The sequence below is a fragment of the Paramisgurnus dabryanus genome, chromosome 14 (assembly GCF_030506205.2).
Source record: "Paramisgurnus dabryanus chromosome 14, PD_genome_1.1, whole genome shotgun sequence".
Classification (NCBI taxonomy): Eukaryota; Metazoa; Chordata; class Actinopteri; order Cypriniformes; family Cobitidae; genus Paramisgurnus; species Paramisgurnus dabryanus.
Window position 1 is genome coordinate 37671110 of NC_133350.1, and position 15037 is coordinate 37686146.

Consider the following 15037-nt stretch of genomic DNA (forward strand, 5'->3'; position numbering starts at 1 on the left):
TTTGTGGTATCATTATAAAAGATGCGATTGCACACCTCACATACTTGTTTACTCGCGCCTAAATCTCCAGACAGACGCGAGTGTGTGTGCTTCGTCAGTGTGACGGGATCGATGTCTGACATATAAATCCTTATTTACTTGCGGATGTGTGTCAGTATCTCCAGACGCGAGTGTTTTTTTTGTCTTCCGTCAAACAGCTGAGGCGACGGGAACGCACATACACAAACACGCGAGTCAGGAAACTCGACGCGCTTTTTGGTATTCTTATAAAATACGCGATTGCAAACAGTACAATCCTTATTTAGTTGCGTCTAAGCGCATATCTCCGCACAGCAAGTTTATTAAACACAGGATCACTCGCATGTGCACACATTCACTGCTTTCATGATCAACACGTGAGGTAATGGCGGCGGCTGTAAACAAACATTGATAAGTTTATCACGCGTGTCCCTGGTTGTGTTTCTACTATAATGATTACAAAAACACAAATAGGAGTCCAGACAACGATAGGCAGTTGTTCTTTTGAGCTTTTTACTGCACAAAAGTAAACCTCTCGCTGGCCAACCAAACACAAACCCTGTGTTCACTTTATGATGGCCAAACAGTACCTTTACCATGATTAGGCTACTATGGTTTTTAAAAGGTAACTTATACTTGTGATATTAATAGAAAATATTTCAATAGAAATATATATATATATACACACATTATATATATATATATATATATATATATATATATATATATATATATATATATATATAATGTGTGTGTGTGTGTGTGCGTGTGTGTGTTTACATTATATTGAAAAGTAAACCTTATCATTGTTTTACTACAGAGAAAGTTACATTCCTGTTGAACATCCCCACAAGGCTTATTATGTGGCTCATTATTCAACTCTTTTGTCTCTCAGCTGTCAATCACTGATTATTCAGGAGCTTTCCCGCCTCCACGCATACAGCCTTTCCCAAGCAAAAGTGTCTTAGAAATTGTAAATCAATTGTATTGCTTTATGTGATTGAGTAGGCCATATGATTTTCACATCATTTTGAAGAAAAAACTCTAGACTACTAGATCCTATTTTGAAAAGTCTTGGGAAAACATGTTTAGAATGAGTTTTGTGGTGTTATATCAGTGACTTAAAACTTTTGCTTTTTCAAAAACCACGCATAAACATTTTTCTCTCAAAAATACAAACATGTACATACATGTTGATTATATGATATTGTAGCCCAGTTTGTGATGAACACAGTGTTATGAGACTTTTGCCATTAATATGTTTTCAAGCAACTGAAAAAAGCACAAATGTCAGTGCATGTCAAAACTTCCCCAGGGCCCTAAAAACCCCTTAGACCCCAGAGGGTTAATGAATTCAAACCAGAAGAGGGGTTGAAATGTCTTAAAACGTTTAAAAGGTTCTTAACGCCAGATATAAGAGCGCATCAGCGTACTTTCTCTGTCAACGGTGGTGCGCGCATTCACATGTTTTAATCAGAGACTTGATTAAAGAAATCCCTAAATCTAAAATAAACCTTTTACTTTTTGTCAGAGTGGCCAGTATTACATCTTACCACCCCGGTTTTAAAAGACACTAGTTTACAATCCGCCCCCTGCTGTGAATTATCTCGCACACGGGAAGCCTCCAGGAGCAGCTCGACAAATAAATATTTGTGAAAATGGCAAACAAGTGTAAATGGCAATTGGGCACATTAGCGACTTAACGAACACGGCAAGGAAAAGTCTGACGGTCTCGATCTTTTCGTATGTCACGCGGGGAGCGAGGAAGTGTTGGAGCGTGACGTTCCACACTCCCACGTGATTCGAAAGCGCACGACCCTCCGATTCGAAGCCTTGTCGAAAGGGTCTAGGTGCGTAAGAGCACAAGACAGCTTTCAAGAGGTTTTTGATGTTTTTTGCCTCAAATGTCGCAACATCCCCTTTTCGGCACCTGGTGTCAATATGTCGTCAATAACATTCCCAGAAAAAAGCCGAGTTCAATTTACGGCCATTCTCATCCGTAGCGGCTACGCTGACGCGCTCCGATCGTTACGATTTTTGAGTATGTTTATCGTCAATAGTCCCTGATGCGCGATGACGTTATCCTGCAACCTTCCTTAGGCGCCGCTATGGCCGAAAAGATTGACAAAGACTGCGAATGCATACTGAGATTAACCTGCACGGGCAATCTCCCGCGCAGGCGAGAAAGGACACTCGACTCCGAAACTCCCCGCTCCCGTAATGTGGCACGCCACTGTCTATGTGTCAAAATTGTATTGGTGCAGGGTTTACCTGAGCCGAGTTGCCAACCCTAGCCCTAACCCTAGTTATAAGGCTACATGCAATTTATCCCTTTGGCCTAGCCGTTCTGGAAAATGCATTGGTTTAATGGGGGAATAGGACAGCTCCCGTACAGGCCCGCTCGGTGGTACTTGTACGAAATCGCAGGAGCTGGCACATCAAGGGCCTGCGGTGCAGCACCCGAAACGGTTATGCTCTAAAGTCAATTGCAATTTAACATAGAAATCAGGTTTTTTGTGAAAATGCAATTTTAGCAGAGTCCATGCATGGCAAAAATTAGGAGTTTTTTGGGGGGTCTCTGAAACCAGCCTTGCGACGCACGCATTTGTGCCTCAGGGGCATGAATCGGGGGCCCCGGGGGCCTGACCGTGTTCATTTTTGGGGTCCTGGAGACTTTCTAAGGCATAGAGTTTTGTTGGAAAGCCTACCTCGACTTCCTTTCGCGTTAGGCAAGGCGTGATTTCGGAACATGTGTCAGAGACCCCTGACGTAACACCGTGCATGATTTCGCGACATCAGATCGCTCTGCCTTTTTCCGGGTCGACGACTGGGCACCCATTATTTTTTCATTTAATAAATTGCAGATGATCTGCGAATGTTGAAATTCCACATCACGTAGGCCACAAAAAGGATTTTTTGTTACCACGTAGGCCATTAACAGATTTTTTGTTACCATGTAGGCCACAAAAAGGATTTTTCTACCACGTAGGCCACAAAAAGAATTTTTACACCACGTAGGCCACAAACCATGTTTAGCTGTCTTTTGTCCCATTAGATAGAGCATTTAATCTTAATTTGCCATTTTCCCTCAAATTTGACCATCTCCCCATTCGCTCAACTTCACAACTCTCTATCTCCATCTTACAAACTCCTTTAACGATGGGCATCAACCTGTGTCCCCTGTGCCACAGGAACTATGCACAGCTCAGCCAGCACCTGCGGGTAACCCACAAGGTTACGAATGTGACGGCGCGCAAGCTACTCCTGGCCCTGGAATCGGTAAGGGTGAACGTGCGGGTTGGTGTTTGCGCCATTCCGGGATGCTACCGGGAATCGAATAGGCTCGACCGGCACTTAAAGAGCCACACGGAGTTGTCGGCTACAGCGCGGAGGAACGCGATGGCGGCCTGCAAACCAGAGATGCTCACAAGTCTCTGAGCTCAAGTCCGAGTCAAGTCTGAAGTCTTTCAGCTCGAGTCCAAGTCAAGTCTGAAGTCTTTGAGCTTGAGTCCAAGTCAAGTCTGAAGTCTCTGGGCTTGAGTCCAAGTCAAGTCTCAAGTCTCGTTTTAACAAATAAACCTCTAATAACAAATAAAGAAATTACAAACATCTATAAAAAAGAACAAAGTTGCACATTAAGAAAGGTCTAAAAGTAGCATTAGGTACAGAAATTAAATGGATAATAACACTGTCTTTATTGTACAAATTAAATATTATTATTATTATTTTTAGAGCAATAGAAATGATTTTCTGTTTGTCTTGGGTTGTTTGATTAACATAAATGACACAGACTTAAGTAGGTTAAATTAGGTTACTGTCTCTTTAAAAACAAATAAGCCCAGACTGGTTTCTGACTGGTTTCTTAAGACATAAACAAAAATGTTTTTATTAGAAAAAGAATACTGTGAGATAATTTTGTGTGTATGTGCCCCAGAGCCGGCCCAGCCACTAAACGACACTTGCAATTGCAAAGGGCCCCGTGGCCAGCAGAGGGCCCCCTAGAGTCACTGCCAGCTAGTGGTTGAAAAAAATATATACATCAAAAGTAACATAAAATAAATATAAATAAATTAATCTACAGCTCTCTTTATCAGGCATCATGATAAGCACAGTTGTTATTTATTTAGTTCTTTATTATGGCGAGTTCCCCGCTAATCTTGACCCTGACATACCCTATGATGTCACTCATCACCTAATCATTGTCTGTCAGACTAGGCTTGTTTGAGATGCAGCTTGCCTTGCCTGAAATTTAGACGAGAGCAGACGGCTGCAGTAAGGGGAGGAGTGAAAAAACTGTAGCAGGGTTCTTGCAGGTTTCAGCAAGTTAAATTTAAGACCTTTTTAAGACCTTTTAAGACCATTATGAGTAAAATTTAAGACCAACACGACACATTACTAGAAGCATTCAAATGATCTCAGAAATTCTCAAAACGTTCTATTTTTATTGATTCAGTTATAGAAAAATATAAAATGAACGCAGTTTTAACACAGATAATCAAAATACATGGAAATACATTATGCTTAACTCTATTAGACTGCGAGTGTTGGCACCGACAAATTTTACCCATAGCCCTTTAGGAAGAGACTTCTGACAATAGAAGCCCTAAAATTGCTCATAGTGAGCCATTGAAATACATTGAGTTAGAGGCAAAGAGCTGTGATTTTTCTTAATTAATAGTCAAGAAATGCATTGATTTACAATATTTATACATCACACTAAAATGTGTAAGTTGTATTTTTATAAAATTCTATCAACAATGTTTTTTGATAAATACAATCCACTAATATTAGATCAGTTAGTATGGTCAGCTGCTGGTTTGTGCCTAGTTTTACACTGCCTAATACAACTTTAAAGCTTTAAAATGCATCACACTGTGTAGTATGTAAGCTTATAGGGGAGGCTTCCCAGACAGGGATAAGAGCTTTCCAAACTTGAAAACAGTTTGCACTGACATATCTTAAAATACATCAAAATGCACACAAGTAATGGTTTTTGTAAGGCATGTTTATTAAAACTAGTTATATGTCATAATTAAACTAAGGCCTAGTCCTGGTTTAAGCTAATCCCTGCCCAGGAAACCACCCCATAATGTTTAATGTACAACTGACTGTGTGCTGTGTATATATCTTGTGCCTGTTTATAAATATACAAAGAACAAAAGATCACTTTCAATTATTATCAATCCCTAAAAGCATTAATATATGCATTTTATTAATACAAGTTATTAATAAATTAATGTATTGCATTTAATTGAATACAGAATCACAGAGCCAAAAAAAACACTCCACCCATACGTTTTATGCATAAATATGCACTATATACCGCCATCATCTTTAATAGCCTCTCTAATTACACAATAATGGATGAATCTGCATTAAGAAAATGAAATTTACCATTAAAAGGCTGTTTGATATGTGTTGCTAACGTTATCCACTAAGACCGTTTCTCAATCCGAAGGCTGTAGCCTCCGAAGGGTCGCATTTCTAAGATGGATAGATGGTCTTATTTCAGAAAATTAACTTTGAAATTAACTTTAAAACATTGCTTATTATTCTTAGTTAATCGTTAATTGTTGTAATATGCTTATGACTTGCGAATGTAATGCTCAGTTAACTTAAATAAACCAGGCGATGCCGTATGCAGCAGCCTGCCTATGCGAAAGGGCTCTGATTCTACCGCTGTTCATTTAACCGTAACTCCTGAAGCATTTGCGCAATCAAAAAGTTTGAATTGTTCCTAAAAGACGACAATTGCACTTTTTTGAAATATATGGTTTATTACGGTACTTTCTTGCTTTCCGTCTGCCAATCGCTGATGTATGTGGAGAGCTGAAGGGAAAGCGCGTTAGGTTCGAGTGCATTGCAGCAGAGAGCAATATTAAAGTCTAAAATATAAAACTGTGTAACACTAAAGTTCACACGCTGTTGGTGGCTCGTGACTCGACGGCCCGACTGTTTAAGTTGATTTTCAATAAAGCAGCATTGATTTTTGTTCGCTTCTGTGTTCTCTATGTTTCAGAACATGGCAAATGCTCTGGTAAGCCACGGGCTTATTACCCCGAAAAAGATTTTTGCTTATACAAAACTAAAGTTAAGGATTGTTTCTCGCCAGACCCCACAGTATTATACAGTCAGATCACAACACCTGAAATATAGCTTATGGCACGATTTGCAAAGGGCGGAACGTTTCTTTTTAGAGACCCACCATCATATACTTTCTGCCTCCGCCATTAAGTTAGTTCTTCAGCGTTTTAAATTACTATTTTATATTCTGCGGACAACGCTTTTTGGGAATGAACAGAGGTAAGAAATTTAAGACTTGGGTAAATTAAATTTAAGACCTGGGATAAAAATCTGGGTGTTTTTAAGACTTTTTAAGGCCTTAAATTTAACATTCTGAATTTTAGACTTTTTAAGACTTTTTAAGACCCCGCGGGAACCCTGTGTAGGCAAGCCGGAGGCTTCATAAATCTCGCTGTGTTGTGGACTGCAAACGTCAGCAATGGAAGAGATCGCGTTCGCGTATTTAATCACGGATTAAATAGATGCAACTGAAATACCAACAAATGCATTTACATTAAGATGTTTATAAGGAGAATCAACAAAGGTGAATTGTTCATTACTGGAAAAGGCTACTTAGTAAATGTTGGGATGTAATCTAAGTCTAGTGGTAATATAAATTCGTTTTTGTGTGAAATATAAACAGCTCACAGTACAAATAATTCAACACCAATACAAAAGTTTAAAGGAATTCACAAAAAATATGAAAGTCAAGAACAAGTTGAAAAACGAATCTCGCGCTGATCACCGGTGATCGGTTATGCGCAGATTTAGCTAATCTCAAACAAGCCTATTAACTTTTGTTATGCTATTTATGTAAGGGATAATATATAGTGAGGCGGTTGTTAGCGAATGTTAGCTACTATTAATCTTGTTTGTGGTGTTTATATATTATTGTTAATTTTGTTTATTTGAAAAATTTTAACATTTAAGTGTTCTGTTTATTATTTTATATAATATTTTATTTAAATGTTATTCTATTTACTCTATTTCATTCAAATTATATATAGGCTGTTGTTTGTGCCTCTTAAACTCTGGTGTCAATTAAAAATGTTTCTTTGATGGTCAGTGAAAATCACTTTATCAGTCTTTTTATTCAGCAAGTTCATCAGTGTGTGTTTGTTGCACTGCACTGCCATTCTGTTCAGTGGTATCATATTTTTCCTGTTAGACATCAAACATGGAACTCAAATCAAGAACTCAAGGGGGCAGTTTCCCTGAAAGGAATTAAACTAGTCCTAGACTAAAATAAAAGTAGGCTTAGAGCTGTCCAAATTGAAAAAAGCTTGCACTGACATATCTTAAAATACACCAGTGCCCTTAGTTTTGCCTCAAAATGCACACAAGTAATGTTTTTAGTAAGGCATGTTTGTTAAAGTTAGTTTATGAAGATAAAATAAGGTCAAAAACACTTGCATGCGCAGGATAAAATTTGTAAGAATGTAATTAACATTGCAAGCGTAAAATAAATTTGCATGTGCAAAAACAGTTTTGTAAAGGTGTAAATCAAGTTGCAAACGTAAGAAAACAAGTTTTGCAACATTGTGCTGTTAATCGTAAGCGTAATTCATGTCTTGTAAAAGTGAAACTTCATATTTACGCAAATAAGTATGAACTGTATTCTTCTGACTTCAGTTTTTCCGCGCTTACACTTTTGGCACGGTTTTTGTGCTGAAATACTGCCAAAAGCATTGTAAGTCTGTAAACAGAGGTGTGCAGGCAAAAACATAGTGTTATGAACTGCAAAACGGATTCATCGCGCAGAATCCGTCTCTGTGTGTAAAATAAATCAGTTTCAAAAGTGTAAATGACTTATACATGCTGCATACAGAGAGAAAAGCAGTTTCTTGAAATCTACAGGTCCGTCTGCGCTTTAGTTTTGTCACGATTCTCTCACACTCATTCAGTTTGCAAGCGTGAGTGGGAAGGCGGGGCTACCGTTCTTGTGACCAATCAAATGGGGCTCCCGGTTTCTTTCTTCTGATTGGTTCAATAACGCGCCAGTCGGCACTGCAGGCAGACGTCGGTAGTTGTTTTTCACACACAGTATCATCCACGAGGCTGCAGGCATAGACATGGTACTTTATTGCATACACACACGGACAAATGTAGAAACTTAATATATATGTATACGATCCTTTAAGCTGTCTGATACGTGTTGATACTGAATTTTAAGATGGCGTTTTGTTAAAAAAAAAACGTATTAAATTACCACTAGTGTGGTAATCAATTATGTACATCAAATCTGATAACAACATTGAACTGACGCTTTATTTTTGTAATGGTAAAGTATGTTAAATTAATCTTAAAGTGTCAGGTAAAATAAGAGATTCATATACACATCGATTGTCAAAACATTTTTACTAGGTTATTTTTGAGTTATCCTGACACATTTGAGAATCTAAAGAACAAAGCAAAAAAGGCTTAACTATTGTAAAGTCTGTTGTAGAAATATTTTTCCCATTATTTGTTATCCCGTGTATTTAGTTTGTTGTGTGTGTGTGTGTGTGTGTGTGTGTGTGTGTGTGTGTTTTTCTTTCTCTGAAGTTATTCTTCTTGTCATTGATATTAATTTTCCATTTGTATTTTGCATTTGTTATTAATAAAGAATACATAAATATCGAAAATATGAGTTTCTACTGTTCTAACATTTAGCTTTTATAACCAAAGATGTTATCTTCGCTAGTACTGATAATAACAATCATACCAAATTTGTATATCAACAACAGATGAATAGCACTGTTATCAGTGCAATTTTTATCTAAACGTATTGGTAATGCAGATACAGGGTAGCAGTGTAGAAGTTGGCATGCTTTCCAGTGAGTCACTGTAAATGCTATGACACAGCAGTGGTGGCTAGAAGTTCGGTCCTCCCGTCTTTAAAAATATACTTTCATACGTTTAAATGTCATTATGGTATTAAGTGTGGAGTATAAGTTATTTCTATGTAACGTAAACAAGCATCAACAAAATTTGCTGTGTTATTTTGGCTGTTTGGGCAACCGACGGTCCTTAATATCATAGCGCTCTATGACTGGCGGAAGTAGTCCAGCATCCTGAGATAGTCAAGCGCTGCCGTGCATAGAGTCCATTCTTCTGTTTCTCAAGGAATTGGTGATGAATATATTGGATAGGCTCCATTTGCGGCTGTCCCACCTGCTTAATCGGCCACCTATTGATTTAGATTTTTTGGAGTTTACATGTTCCCAGGAGTTAGTTTTTTTAAGTGCACTCTCAAGCCAGGAATCTTTTCCACATGCTGTAATAGAGGGACTCAGAGAGGTTTTTCAGATTATTGGTGAGATCAACCAAAACCAACAGTGTACACACACTGTGGAATTTGAATCTGGAAAACTTGGGCGACCAAGAATACTTTTATCAGAAGAACGTCTTAAAGAACTAATTTCCATGTCCCTACCAGTGCCCTGTGTTGCAAAAATGCTAGGAGTGAGCACAAGGACCATTCAACGCAGAATGTCAGAATTAGGACTGGCAGTGAGAGACACATACAGTAGTGTTTCAGATACAGAGCTGGATACATTAGTATCAGCAGTGAAATCCAGACAACCTTATGCTGGATACAGAATGGTAAAGGGTTTGCTGCAGGCTGAGGGGCATAGAGTGCAGTGGGAAAGGATTCGGGCCTCCATGCATCGAGTGGACAGTGCTGGAATTATCTCTAGATTGACACAGTTGGGATGTGTTGTTCGTCGGACATATTCTGTGCCCAGCCCAAGAGTATTGATGCACATTGATACCAATCACAAGCTTATATACGGTATGCATATCCGTATCCTAATTAGTTAAAGTATTCTTATTAGCTAAACTTTATTTTCATTGTTTGGAAAAATACATTTAAGATTTTTGTAAAAACTGTATATATTACACACATTTTCATAAGTTTAATTTAATGTGTTGTTTTTTTAAACAGGTACAACATTGTAATCTTTGGAGGCATCGATGGGTTTTCGAGAAAGGTATTTAAGTATGAAAAAATGCTAATTTTTACCACCCAGCTTCCTCAGAATGTTTGCATAGGCCGTTTAGATGTGACCCATGTGAAATCTACATCTGATAATATTAGCATTAGCAAATGTAGTTTTAGCCAAAAATAGGTAATTTGAGTTTAACTATGTACATTTAAAAATATATAAAATATTGAAGGAGACAGTATCCACATTTAAATATTAAAATCAATAATTTGATTGACACTACAATTGATAATTTTGCACAAAAAGACTGAGGGATAGGTTCCCGGACAGGGATTAGCTTAAATTAGCTTAGATTCTATTGGGGTAGGGGCGTGTATGTTTAGGTGATTTCAAATATCAACATTGGCTTTCAAACATTGTGCACTCTGCCTTTAATTATATAGAATGAGTTTATATAGAAAACAGCAAATTACAATAAAAAAAATGTAACTTGATTTCAACAAGTAGGGTCACAAATTTGATATTTTGTACTAATGTCTGATGTAGACTGATTCTATTTTGGGGTTGGTTTTACACAGATCATGTACCAGATGTTGCAACCAATAATCTGGCATCAACCACCCTGTACTTCTTTCAGCGTTCTGTTGAACGATTTGGTCTTCCACTCAGGTAAATATTACCTTTAATTAATTTGCTTTCTTGTTGGGTATCAGAGAGCAGGCTATCAAAGCCTGCTCCAATATATGTTGTCCTAAACATCTGCGTAACTGGTTGAATTGTGTTTGACAAGTGGAGGTAAAACTAGTCTGTCCATGAACAAGCTTTTACATTCCCAGGTAAATGTGTACTGATGTCTTACTGTCGAAAGAGTTGACAATTGCAATTGGCTTAACAAGACAAATTATATTTTATACAAAGTTTTTATTTAATTTTTGTAGGAGTATTAACAAACTATTTTTATTAAGTAGCCATATTTAAACTAAGCCATATTTTGTGGCATGTACATCATTTTTAGGGTCAGGGGAGACCAAGGGGTTGAAAATGTAGACGTGGCTCGTATGATGTTCTCTGTTCGGGGTACAGGAAGAAGCAGCTTCATTGCAGGGAAGAGTGTCCACAACCAAAGGTGAAACATACTCTATTGCAGTGGTTCTCAAACTTTTTCAGCGTGCGGCCCCCTTTGTGTACGGTGCATTCCTTTGCGGCCCCCCAAAGAAAAATAATGACAAAAAACAGTTCTAAAACTTCACATTTTAATTAAACAAAACATTACATTATACAAAGTAGTGCTGCCTTATTTTTTTTTAGGTTTAATTTCACAGAATTCATGATAAATTAATGTATTTTATAAAATGTCATAAAACTGGGGCCCCCCTGGCACCATCTCACTGCCTCCCTGGGGGCCCCGGACCCCAGTTTGAGAACCACCGCTCTATTGCACTTAACAATGCAGTGCATTGTAACAAAATATTTTATACATTATCAGAATAGAGAGGCACTGGAGAGATATCTGGGTTGCAGTCACAAACATCTACTACACTGTGCTTCATCAACTGGAGGAAGAAGGGCTGTTGGATATGTCTAATCGTATGCATCTCTTCTGTTGCCACTATGTGCTCATCCCATGACTGCAAGCTCATTTGGACACTTTTCGTGATGGATGGGACAATCACCCTCTAAGTACAGAGGGAAATCTGACTCCAAACCAGCTGTGGGAGCTGGGAAGACATCAGGTCTCAGGTTTTCCAGAAAATGAGGTGTTGTATGTTATATAAAAGGTCAAAAGCCCTTACAAAATTGACTATTCTCTTCAGAATTTGTGTATTTAACAATATACAATGTAAGTTCTTTTTTAATCTTGCTTTGTGCATAGTGCATTAAAGGGATAGTTCACCCAAAATGAACATGAAGGAAGATATTTTGAGAAATGTTTGTAACTAAACAGTTTGTGGACCCCATTGACTTCCATAGCAGGAATAAAGAATATGGAAGTGAATGGGGTCCACAAACGATTTGGTTACTAACATTTCTCAAAATATATTCCTTCATGTTCATCAGAACAAAGAAATTTATACAGGTTTGTAACAACATAAGAGTGAGTAAATACATTTTCATCTTTTTGGGTGAACAATCCCTTTAAGATTTGTGCTCATGAAAATAATATTTGTGTGTGTATATAGATACATATAAAATGTATACATATAAACAGTTTCACAGCTCAGTACAAATTAGGTACTCATGACGGGATAAAAGAAAAATTATTGACCATCCAGGAAGCAAAATAAAACTAGGTCATGGAAACTTTTGAATAGGGTAATATCAGTTATTATTGTGATGTCATGGAAGTTAAAATATGCATTTTCTCTCCTTGATAGGAAATTGAAATTCCATTAATTGACTGGGAAAGCAGTGGCCTAGCAACAGAACCTAACTCAGGCATCCAGGTACCAGAAATAGAATGCCCAATAACTCCAGAGGCAAAACAGGAACTTAGGGCTGCAATAGACCCAATGGGACCATCAGATTCTTTTGGCTATGATATTTATATATCCACTGTAGAATATCTGCAACTTAATTTCTCTGTTTATATGTAAAAATGGCAATACAAGAGAAAATCTGGCAGTTTTTTAAACTGTAAGATTTAGACATCTGTGTAATGTATAAATGCACTCTTTAAATAAAATGAAAGAAACTGGTGTTTAAAATGTCTTATTTTATTTAATCAATTGTGATTTACAACACATGAACATTTATTCATAATGAAAAGCAGCAGGGAGTCAAAGAAAAATATTTTAAGAAATTCTTAGATCTGTTGATTCTCAGTTACCGATTGATACGTAACAGTATTACGTCTGAGTTTCTTTTTAATTCCATCTCAGAACAATTTCTTCCTGAACAAAAGGGATCCAACCCATCGGGTCCAGGCGCCTTTTTAGGGTCTATAGATTTTAGTGAATTTATAACATCCTTAACTTGTAAGGCTTCGAAAACAAAGGACAAATCAGAGATAGAAGATGAACTTAGTGGCAAAAAATCTGTTGAGGCATCTATTGAAGTTGATGAAGACTGCTGATCAAATAGATGACCTGCCTTCTCAAAGTGTGCATTAAAAGCATTTAAAATGTCACTTTTATCTGTGATAGTCATATTTCCAATAATCAGTTTTTGGGGAAAGTCTGAAACCTTCTTGTTCTGCAATACTTTAATTGTTTTCCAGAATTTAGAAGGATTATTGAAATTTTCAGTAGTTGCATTAAGATAATAGTTTGATTTAGAGGCCCGAATAGCTGAGGTACATTTATTTCTCAAAGCTCTAAAACGTTGCCAATCTGCATTACTGCTGGTCCTCCTTGCGAGGGACCACTGTTTATTTCTTAATTGAATTAACTGGGCAAGTTCTTGAGAAAACCAAGGATTATCCCGATTCTTTATTCTATGTTTTTTAAAAGGAGCGTGTTTATTGGCAATCAATAGAAACTGCTGCTGAAAAAAATCAACAGCTTCGTCAATAGTGGAAATTAATGCAATGTGATCCCAATTCAATTTTGCCAAGTCAGATAAAAATGCCTCCTCTGAAAATTTTTTAAAATAGCGTCTAGAAACAGTGAGACCCTTAAATTTGGGTATTTTGGTGTTTCTAATACACCCTAAAGTACAATGGTCGCTTAGGTCGTTTGCAAACACACCTATCGCTGAATACTTATGAGCCCTATTGGTGAGAATGACAAGTTCACGTTCATATTGTTTTGTAACTTGTCAGGTTATCTGTCAATCACTCTAACTGCACGTTACATGGCTGCTGATTGGTCTGTGGTAACTTACCGTGAAATAAAATATCAGACGTAACAGATTTTTCTATTCCGCATAATGTAATTAAGTGCGCGTTGTCAACTTGGCATTCCTGCATGTTAGACTGAGTGTGACAGAGAAACGGGAAATAATCCACCAACAAATGAAAGAGTAATTTCTGAAATTTCATAATAAGCACTGAGGTGCAGGTCTCTCTCTCTTTCGCGCGCGCGCTCACTCTCTCTGTGCTCGTGCAGCTGAGTCTCTGGCATGCAGAAGTCTCCAACTGTGCGCAAGATACTGTGCCGCGGCCGCCAAATAAAGAAAGGAGTTCCCGCACATAATGCTGTTAGTTGTTATAAAGTTTAAGTTTACTCGCGTTTATATCGGTGACGCGTGCGCAGCTGGAGTGCTGTAGTTTGACGCGACGTTAGCTCACAGTACACATCTGTTGGTTTAGAAAGATGAGGCAACGGTAAATGTGCAAGTCAAAGCGCAACAAGACCATCTCAAATGATCATCCCCTGATCGCACCATTCATATTTATTATCTCCTTATCTAAAGATCTTATATACAGGTATGTTCCCTGTCTGTTTTGTGCATATTCATACGTGTTCGTTTTACATGCGTAGTATGCATAAATACTAAATACAATTCATACTATATCTTCAATAGCCTACAAAATAAATAACTGATTAAAAAACAAGATTCTGTTTATAAAGACTTATCTTTTGTTAACATTAATGCATTTTCACTTTAAAACTAACTTTAAATTCTTATATTTTTAAAACTGTGCTGAGCATTTAGTTAGTGAGTGGCAATTTTCTGCAAATTTGTATATTCCAAAAACTATATAAACATAAAGCTTATAAACATTATACTCTCACACATTTTTGTTTTATTTTCAACACAAGTTGCTGTGTGTGGTTGTTAAATAAAGTGTCTTGTGTTTATGCTCAAGTGGGCTCAGTGATATGTTAATAAACATATATGGATATGATGGTGTTTTCTGGGTCAAAGAGGGAAAACTCACTGTTTTATGTATTGAAAGAAACTAATGCATTATTTGATGTAGATTACCTAGATATTACATTTTAATTAGACTATAAATTGAGGGTATGGGGGGCCTCCAAAACCTCTCAGCCCCAGGGCCTCACATTAGGTTAAGGCGGCCCTGCCTATAACAACAGTGTCTGGCGATTACCAAGACCTGAATGACTCCGAATCACATCTTATTG

General features: G+C 37.5%; 1 long non-coding RNA gene across 1 annotated transcript; it reads left to right on the forward strand.

The window, feature by feature from the left end:
- The first annotated feature begins 1168 nt into the window (after nt 1-1168).
- Nucleotides 1169-12674, forward strand: LOC135758166 (uncharacterized). The gene is made up of 5 exons (XR_010536472.2): nt 1169-10055; nt 10589-10679; nt 11026-11136; nt 11497-11767; nt 12386-12674. It is a non-coding gene; the product is annotated as an uncharacterized lncRNA (long non-coding RNA).
- Nucleotides 12675-15037: the final 2363 nt, after the last annotated feature.